Source organism: Acanthochromis polyacanthus, chromosome 1 (genome assembly GCF_021347895.1).
Source record: "Acanthochromis polyacanthus isolate Apoly-LR-REF ecotype Palm Island chromosome 1, KAUST_Apoly_ChrSc, whole genome shotgun sequence".
NCBI classification, from domain to species: Eukaryota; Metazoa; Chordata; class Actinopteri; family Pomacentridae; genus Acanthochromis; species Acanthochromis polyacanthus.
The window spans coordinates 58,313,952-58,324,064 of record NC_067113.1 but is presented as its reverse complement, the minus strand read 5'-3'; positions in this window follow the sequence as shown (position 1 = coordinate 58,324,064).

The following is a 10,113-nucleotide window of genomic DNA, read 5'->3' as shown; positions in this document are numbered from 1 at the left end:
CTTTAACAAGCAGTGGGTGGTTTGTCAATGATGTTCCACATAAGATAGAAGAAATTTGTGTTAAAGGCAAGCTGCAAGTCAACATGTTGACAGTGTGTGTGAATATTCAGAGTCCATATTGTGTGTTATGGATGCAGCAGAAGAAAACACCCCTTCATCCCAGTACAGTCAGTTATGAAAGTCTTTCTGTTTAATCTGAGATCCCAACAGATCCGTGGTACACATTCTAACATATTGAGGCAGTTGGAGCAGGTTTCTGCAGAAATCAGCCAGTCAAATTTAATGCTATACTGTAAAAATTGCCATGACCCTGAACTCAACAAATTACACGGGTTTGTTTTTTTTTGTAAATGATTTTTATATGAAAACGGTCCTTAGATTTCACTATTTCTGAATCCAGAAACCACCCCTGACCTGACCAACCACAGGCTGTAATCATTCTTTGAATTCCATGTTTTCTAACTATTTTTGCTGGAATTTGCATTTCCCAGCCTGCCAGCCACATTCCAAACATGCAGTTTTTAGCAATTGTAACTGACTGGCCAGAACAATTATCGCAGTGCTTCAGCATGCTTACGCAGATGCACATATCTGACAAATCATAGTCTAGAATTACACATTATATTGTTTTTAGCAAATATTTTTCTTGAAATCTGCAGAAAGAATTTTTAATGCCGCTGAGAATAAATGTAAATGATTTTTAATGCCATTTAAGGCCTTAATTTTCACAAAATCAATTTAGTGACTATTAATGCTTTTTAATGCCCTTCAGAAACCCTGTGGAGGTGTGGTATGCTGATGTAGACAAATGGTTGTCTGGACTATATTTTTTTATTTATTGGATATGCAGCTGGAGCCAAGTTCTAAGAATCCCTGGAAAAAATAAGAGAAATCACAGAAAAAGCAGAATAAATAATGGATATTTAAACAATATGCAGAATGAGAAGGAAAAATGGTTTCAATGAAATCTGGGGTTATAGTGACAAAATAAAGAATAATATAACTGCTGCTCTTAAGCAGAACAGCAGTCATTGTTTGATTTACTTTTGTATGTTTTTTTTCTCTTAAATTCTCATAAACTGGTAATTATCTATACACCGTTTCAGGGGCGTCACTAGGTTTTAAGGACGGGGGGGCTTAGCCCCTAGGAGATCCACAGGATGTGAGTGAACGTTTAATTCCACAAACAGCTAACATAAACTGAGAAATGGAGTTTGGTTTCTTCAATTATACCAAAAAGTTCATCCAATCATGATGCAGGACTTTGATTTTGGAAAAAAAGTTCAAAAAGTTATAACCCTAATACACACACGTATATACATACGTGTTTATACATATTTTTGGAACGGTGAGTAAGAATATTATTTTTCCTTCATGGTGACTATGCCACTCTTGTGATTTTTATTCTCTCTTTTACTTCCTTATTTCATTTTTCCTTCCCACCAATTATAGGAACAGAAGGTACAGAAAAAGGTTGATGATGACATATTGACTAATACTGAGCCTCTGTGTGGAGGAGCTGTAGGTAACGTCCTGTTTTAAATAAATCTCATTTATCTTCATGCTTTGCTGAAGACACTTTACTCTTATGGATTCTATCAACTTGAAATTGCACATTGTTCCTTTAAATCTGTATTCTAATTTCAGCAAAAGTGTGAAAATTGGGTTTCCTGCTCCTTTTTTTCTGCTGTGACCCAAACACTGTTTCCTTCAAGGCAGATTACAGAGAAAAGGAAAGTACAGAGCGGTACATGTAATGATAAAATCATGTTTAGACAGTTAACGTTTGAGTAAAGCAAATAATTCAACTGGAAAAATGTTGAAACTTCAAGTTGACATCCCTTTAAACTTAAAACGGAGACACTGATATTGCTTGTAAACTTCATTTGGATAAACTTAATTCAATCTGTTTTATCAACTGAAGCAAATCACTGAAGTTTTCATCTTAATTTCTACAGTGCAGAGATTTGATGTTCTGCTTACAGTCCGTCTGTACATTCAGTCCACAGTGTATGTTGATCATAAAGAGGGAGCGGCTCGGTCTGTTCCTCCTGACAACTCACGTGTTAAACCTCCCATCAATCCCACCCACCTCATTATCACACCACCGCACAGCGAAAACACCAAAGATAAGGCTGCATCATCCGACACATTCTACTTTCATATGTGATCAGTTGAACATGTCTTAACCCTCGTGTCGTCCTGCTGGTCAAAATTAACCCGCATTTAAAGTTTGAAAATGTGATTAAAAAAAAATCTATATTTTCACAGTGAAACTTCTGATGTCCACATTTTCAACATTTCTGGGAAATCTTTGAATCTTTTGGTGGGAAAAAAAATGTTAAAAATGTTTCTTTAAGAACATTCACAAAAAAATCAACCAAAATCCAGCGAATTTCGCTGGATTTTGGTTGATTTTTTTGTGAATGTTCTTAAAGAAAATATTAGAAGTTTTACTGATATATATGTAATCATTTTAGATATTTTTAGGATTTTTTTGGAAGATTTTTTTTACTAATTTTTTGAAAATATTTACAAGAATTTTCTTGTCAAATTTGGGGGATTTAAAAAAAAATAAGACAAATTTTGAAGGAATTATTGGAATTTTCTTCCTGATGGTTTTGCAAATTTTCAGAAATTTGGGGATTTTTTTTCTGAATTCTTGGATTTTTTTCAGACAAGGAAACAATATTTTTTGGTGCCCGTAAATGAGGACAACAGGAGGGTTAAAAAGTGTTGCAAACATTCGTCACTGGCCTCTTACTGCTTCAGAATCTCCTGATTTCTGGACTTGAAGTGTTGTTTTTTTGTTTTTTAAAGCTGCAGTCCTGCCTGCTCACCAGCAGAGCGAGCTGCGAGTCCAGCTGAGAATCATATTCACAGCTGACATTTTGTAAATTCTCCTAAGATTGTTAGTGCTTTAGCTTTCACTAAACACCAGATGGCGCAACACAAAGAGGAGCAGACCCACGGAGAATTCCTCAAAAGTATCTCGGCTATTTTCAACCTTCCTTTCGAGCAAAAAATGTGCCCCGGTTCTTTGTTTGTTTGACCTATAACTTCTTCTGCACCACCCCCACTTTACCACTGCAGATACATTACACATGCATAGATTCCCAGAGTAGGGATATCTGTTTCTCTGCTAATGTTCTCGTCACATGTAACAGCCGAGTCCAACCAGCCTGAAGGCCTTAAAGGATCATAAAGAGATTTAAGCTGCTGCGGTGTTTCAGGATCCCTGAGATGAAGCCTGCAGGAACCCGTGACCCTTTGTTACATCACCAATCATGTGATTCTCCCCAAAATCAAGCCTAAAGCTCATGACAACATCAACAATAGCTGCTGTTTTCTGTTCTGACGCCTCAGTTTGAGCTCAATTCAGCCGCAAACACTGAAAAAAAAAGACAAGTGTTGGGCCAGCTTCAATAAATTGCTTCAATTGGTAACACGCAAACACAGAAGTGAATAAAGTTAAGCTAAATTAAGTCAACAAATAAAATTAACACCAATGTTTGAAAATAGATGTACTTAGATAATTGGATTAGTCTCAAATGAATAGTTTGCATTGCTGTAATTGAATTTAAAGAAAAGTTGAGTTGGAATTTTCTGTTTTTCCACCTAAAGAGCTTAATGTAAAATGCAAAACATTTTCCTGAGATTGGATTTTAAAGAGATAAAGTGGAATTTCAAGTTGATAGAATCCACGAACATAAACAGCCACCTCCAAAGCACAAAGATAGATGAGATTTATTTGAGTCATTTACACTTTTTTTCTCATTTTTTCTTTTTTTTTACAGTGCATGAAATCTCATTTTAATTTTTCAAAGATTTTTTATGTTATTTTTATTTTCACAAGTATTTTAGTGCTTTTCTAACTGTTAATTTTAAGTGTAATTCTGTAAATATATATTTTTAAATGAAATCCGATTAGTAACTATTGACAGAAAAGGTATTGCCTCTAATTTTTACGAATATTTGTTCATTAACTGTGAGAAACCTTGTATATTTATAGACATTATTCCAACAAAAATGTAGAATTAATGTTTTTATCATATATAACCCTAACCCTTATATAGAAATAACTTAGTCTTATAATTTGCGTACATCATATATGTTATATATTGTTTTTTTAAACTGTCATTAAACATTAAAAATGTATAAAACAAAGCCCAACATATGTATGATTTCATGTAAAATTAAGGCCAGAAAATGAGTTTTACCTGCGGAAAATTACAGTCTTTATATGAGATGGTTAGTTTCTGTTATTTTACTGATTCCCCCCCAAAAAAGTATGAATTTAAAAAAAAATAAAAATTTACAGTGTAAAATCCTACAATTCCCTGAATACAGTGCATTACTGTCTATTTGTTGACGGAATTTCAAAACCTTAGTTTAAAGTAAGTCAGATTTAATCAAAATATTACTTCACCTACAGCTCACAGTCCCTTTGTACAGAGTAGAGCTCTTTCCTGGGAGGAAAAATACAGATTAGAGGCATTTAAAATACAAAAAAACCCCAACTTTTAAACTTGCACACAGCTGATACAGTGCCTTGTGAAAGCATTCGGCCCCCTTGAACTTTTCAACCTTTCGCCACATTTCAGGCTTCAAACATAAAGATATAAAATTTTAATTTTTTGTCAAGAATCAACAAGTGGGACACAATCCTGAAGTGGAACGAAATTTATTGGATATTTTAAACTTTTTTAACAAATAAAAATCTGAAAAGTGGGGCGTGCAATATTATTCGGCCCCCTTGCATTAATACTGTGTAGCGCCACCTTTTGCTGCAATTACAGCTGCAAGTCACTTGGGGTATGTCTTTATCAGTTTTGCACATCGAGAGACTGAAATTCTTGCCCATTCTTCCTTGCAAAACAGCACGAGCTCAGTGAGGTTGGATGGAGAGCGTTTGTGAACAGCAGTCTTCAGCTCTGCCCACAGATTCTCGATTGGATTCAGGTCTGGACTTTGACTTGGCCATTCTAACACCTGGATACGTTTATTTGTGAACCATTCCATTGTAGATTTGGCTTTATGTTTTGGATCATTGCCCTGTTGGAAGATAAATCTCCATCCCAGTCTCAGGTCTTTTGCAGACTTCAACAGGTTTTCTTCCACAATGGTCCTGTATTTGGCTCCATTCATCTTCCCATCAATTTTAACCATCTTCCTTGTCCCTGCTGAAGAAAAGCAGGCCCAAACCATGAGGCTGCTACCACCATGTTTGACAGTGGGGATGGTGTGTTCAGGGTGATGAGCTGTGTTGCTTTTACGCCAAACATATCATTTTGCATTGTGGCCAAAAAGTTGGATTTTGGTTTCATCTGACCAGAGCACCTTCTTCCACATGTTTGGTGTGTCTCCCAGGTGGCTTGTGGCAAACTTCAAACGAGACTTTTTATGGATATCTTTGAGAAATGGCTTTCTTCTTGCCACTCTTCCATAAAGGCCAGATTTGTGCAGTGTACGACTGATTGTTGTCCTATGGACAGACTCTCCCACCTCAGCTGTAGATCTCTGCAGTTCATCCAGAGTGATCATGGGCCTCTTGGCTGCATCTCTGATCAGTCTTCTCCTTGTTCGAGGTGAAAGTTTAGAGGGACGGCCGGGTCTTGGTAGATTTGCAGAGGTCTGATACTTCTTCCATTTCAATATGATTGCTTGCACAGTGCTCCTTGAGATGTTTAAAGCTTGGGAAATCTTTTTGTATCCAAATCCAGCTTTAAACTTCTCCACAACAGTATCTCGGACCTGCCTGGTGTGTTCCTTGGTCTTCATGATGCTCTCTGCACTTTAAACAGAACCCTGAGACTATCACAGAGCAGGTGCATTTATACGGAGACTTGATTACACACAGGTGGATTCTATTTATCATCATCAGTCATTTAGGACAACATTGGCTCATTCAGAGATCCTCACTGAACTTCTGGAGTGAGTTTGCTGCACGGAAAGTAAAGGGGCCGAATAATATTGCACACCCCACTTTTCAGTTTTTTATTTGTTAAAAAAGTATAAAATATCCAATAAATTTCGTTCCACTTCACGATTGTGTCCCACTTGTTGTTGATTCTTGACAAAAAATTAAAATTCTATATCTTTATGTTTGAAGCCTGAAATGTGGCGAAAGGTTGAAAAGTTCAAGGGGGCCGAATACTTTCACAAGGCACTGTATGTTGATCAGATGAGTGTAAAAGTAAAGTCTGACTTGTTTTTTTGTTGTTATCATGAAAGATCATGATGAGGAAGTATCACACAAACAGTTTAAATATAACTACACGACTGACATTTCTCATGCTGTTAAGAGTCAATCTTAGACACACACACACTGTAGTTTCCTCCTGAAGTGAATCTTTTTAGTCACTACTACTACTTTGTGGCTGAGAGTGGGCCCCAGCCTGCTTCCTGCTTCACTCTCACACTCACATATTTGCTCTCTCACCGCCACTGCTGCTTTCAGGCCCAACACTGAGAGCAGCTCTGATGCGACGGCAGAATTGGACAGAAGTTTGGACGCCCTCGGATCTCAGAAACAGAGCTGGAAGTCACACTGGAGCAGAACAGAGACATTAAACTGGAGTGCTGCTTTCACCTCTGCAGCCAAACCGGCCACTCCAGGATCGCTGTTCCACATCATAGCTGCGTGGAATCTTGACCAGATTTGTAAGCCCCCTCCACACACCCAGACTTCAACCAGGGATAAAAAGAAAAAAATCCTATATGTCTCGGGTCTCTCAAGGGGCCTCATTACAGAGGAACACACATCCTGGTTCTTGGAAATCCACACATTGTGTTTGAGAAGACAAAACAAGGTCCATCCTCAGTCCCTCCTTGAGAAGCTACAGAAAGGACTTTTGTTGTTATGCTAAATATATAGGCTCTAATCTGACCTAATACAAATCTCATGGTTTTGATTTATATATGGACAATAGAGAGTCTAGAGCTCCCAATGCAATATATATATGTGTGTATACATATATATGAAGGTTTCTTAAATTATTTGATTTGACAAAGCTGGATATGAAGTAAGGAGGGGCTTTTCTAATCTAGTTTTAACTTATGAAATGCTGCCTTGTTTTTAGGCTGAATTCCTCCATTTCTACCAACATATAGCAGTAAATTGAACCTTTGAATCCAATGGCATGTCAGAGGATTAGCAATTGAAAACTCACAAAACTGTAAGTGTAAGTGTGAAAATTCCAAAGTTTTCACAGATAACCAATTTGTCCAACTACATTTGTGGAATTGACTGTATATGTGGAGCAATAACACTCATCAAAGTTTCACTCTGCAGTAACAGTCTCGGTCTGAAGCCTAAAGTTGTACAGTTTGTTATTATATAAAAGATATAAAACTATGAAACTGAGTGTTGAACCTTTGAGCCAGTTGCCACAAGTCATAATACATACAGAAGATGCAATAACTAACTAGCTAACAGTGTGTGTCGACTACAACAGTTCAAACTCATGTCACAGGAAATGACAGACAAGAGCAAGATGCTCTACACACACCTTAAAAAAAAGCTCTTTTGCTATCTTTAGAAAGAAAAGCAAATAGCAGAAATGAACTGAGCGTAGATATTGAGCATAGACGCTCCACTTCATCGCCCATTTTCGGATCAGGAAGGTGTTAGGAAGAGCTCGGCACCGTCAAGATGGCTGCTGCACAAAGCATTAAATACCATTCTTCAGGAAAACGTATGGATGACATCATCGATTGTCTATCCATCTTTATGAACAGTCCTTAATTAAACTAATGGTTTTCCCATTCTTGCCTCAAATCTAGACTGAATCATGCATTATTTGTCAGTTAAAAGCTTAAAATCACTGGCGTTTTGCATTTTTTTGAGTCACACTACAAACTGGCCCAACAAGATTCATTAAAAAAAATGAAAAATTCAAATTTCTTATTTCTCTTGAAACAGTCATTAGTGACTCAGCTGCAAAGTTTCTGAGACTTTTCAACTGAACTTGGTTGAACTGCAGGCTGTGCTTAAACAGAGCAGATGGGCGACTACAAAGAAAACTAAAACAAATGTAAGTAGTCAAATATCTATAATATGTAGAGTTGGTCACACAAATGGGCTTCTGGAAGACTGCTGTACATGTCATGTTGAGGTTTTTTAAATTTGTATACAATAAACAAAGAAATTCAAATTCTGTTTTGCGTCTTTTCCCCGCCAATTTATGACATTACAACTGTTCTATGCTAGCCTAGCCGCGCTAGACAACCCACTGCAATGAATTTAATTCTCTGCCAGGGTGGGTCTAGTTACCCTCCATAAGGCTCGAGGTTGGATGCTCCTGAAACTGGCCGGACGAATCACCATGAAGTGTAGAGTCAGAAGGCGGGCGTAACTAAGTGAGGACAGAGGCGCTACGATTCTGACGGAAACAACCGGAAAGCCTAGCCTAGCCGCGCTAGACAACCCACGGCAACGAATTTAATTCTCTGCCAGGGTCGACAACAAAAACGATAACAGTCGTTGAGCTCCATTAGCTCTGAATAATCTTTCTGTTAACATGTCTGTAATATACTTGAGCTTCACCCATTGACTGTATAAATAAGGCTTCACCGAACTACCGCATCCTCTGATTTCCGGCGCTCTCGGAGCCTATTTGTTGCGGTGATTGGTTGTATACCTACCCAATTGCTGCAGAGTGATTTGAAAGACAACCTTTTAGCCCGCCTCCCTCCCTGTCAAGCGTGCCTAGACCCTTGCGTCTTCAGAGCATGGGTCTAGCGCAGCTAGGCTAGTTCTATGCTGCATCTAAGACATTTCTCAGCTCTCTCTACTTCTAGTCATGGTTGTGCTGTTTCCATAGAGGTACAGGACAAGCAGCAAAAAAAGAGCCCACAGTGAGTAAAGACATCCAGAACCCGCTAATCTTTTCAGCTCTAGTCGATGTTCCTGCTTCGTTTTTAAAAAAATAATTACAAATCATGACATAAAATAATATCTCGACAGGTCTTATCATTTCCAATCTTTGTCCAATCTAACATATGCTGACAGATTCATGCGGTCAAATAAACCAAACCGCTGCAAAACCTGGAAATTGTGCCTAAGCTGGCCCAGCTGGCCCAGCTGGCCTAGCTACCATCAACACCATGAGCCCCCAGCAAATACCGACTCCCCCCGAAACTCAGAGGCCTCCTTTTCCCCTCCGTCTCACCTTCCTTCTACTTTCAAAGAACTGTGTCAACATCTGGATCTGGGCTCTGCTCTCTAGCAACGAGGTCAGACTTCGAAGACACATGCTGATGATTCTTTCACTTTAGCCTTCTTATTTTACTCATTTACGGGCACCGAAAAATACTGTTTCCTTGTCTGAAAGAAAATCAAAAATAATTCAGCAAATAAATTCCCCAAATTTCTGAAAATTTGCAAAACCAATTCTTGAAAGTTTTATTTTGAAAAAATCCTCCAAATTTGGCAAGAAAATTTTTGTAAATATTTTCAAAAAAAATGAGTAAAAATCTTCCATACATATATATCAGTAAAACTTCTGATATTTTCTTTAAGAACATTCACAAAAAAAACAACCAAAATCCAGCGAAATTCGCTGGATTTTGGTTGATTTTTTTGGTGAATGTTCTTAAGAAACACTTTTAACATTCTTTTTTTTCCACCAAAAACATGTTCAAAGATTTTCCAAAAATGTTGAAAATGTGGACATCAGAAGTTCCACTGTGAAAATATAGATTTTTTCCGCATTTTCAAACATTAAAACGGGTCAATTTTGACCCACAGAATCATAAATCCTAGAAAACTCTACTAAACTTCCAGCATCAAACAGATAAGACTTTCTGCTAAGTCATGCATGTTGGACTTCCATCTGATAGTCACAGGTGCTGAACTGATTGTGCGAAATATCCGATTAACCTTGAAGATTTACGCTTATCTTCCCCATTTGTGCGATTTGAAACAGCAAAACTTCAAGATTGCTGCTTGCAGGAGACACAAATCACACTTCTCACTTTTCAGCGCAGTCATTCATTTACTCGCTCGCTCATTCGTCTGCCTCCTCCAGCCGGTCACACATCCAAACTCACAAACACAACCCCGTGCCCTCTCCTTTTTTTCTCTCTCTCTCTCCTGCATTGTCACGCTCA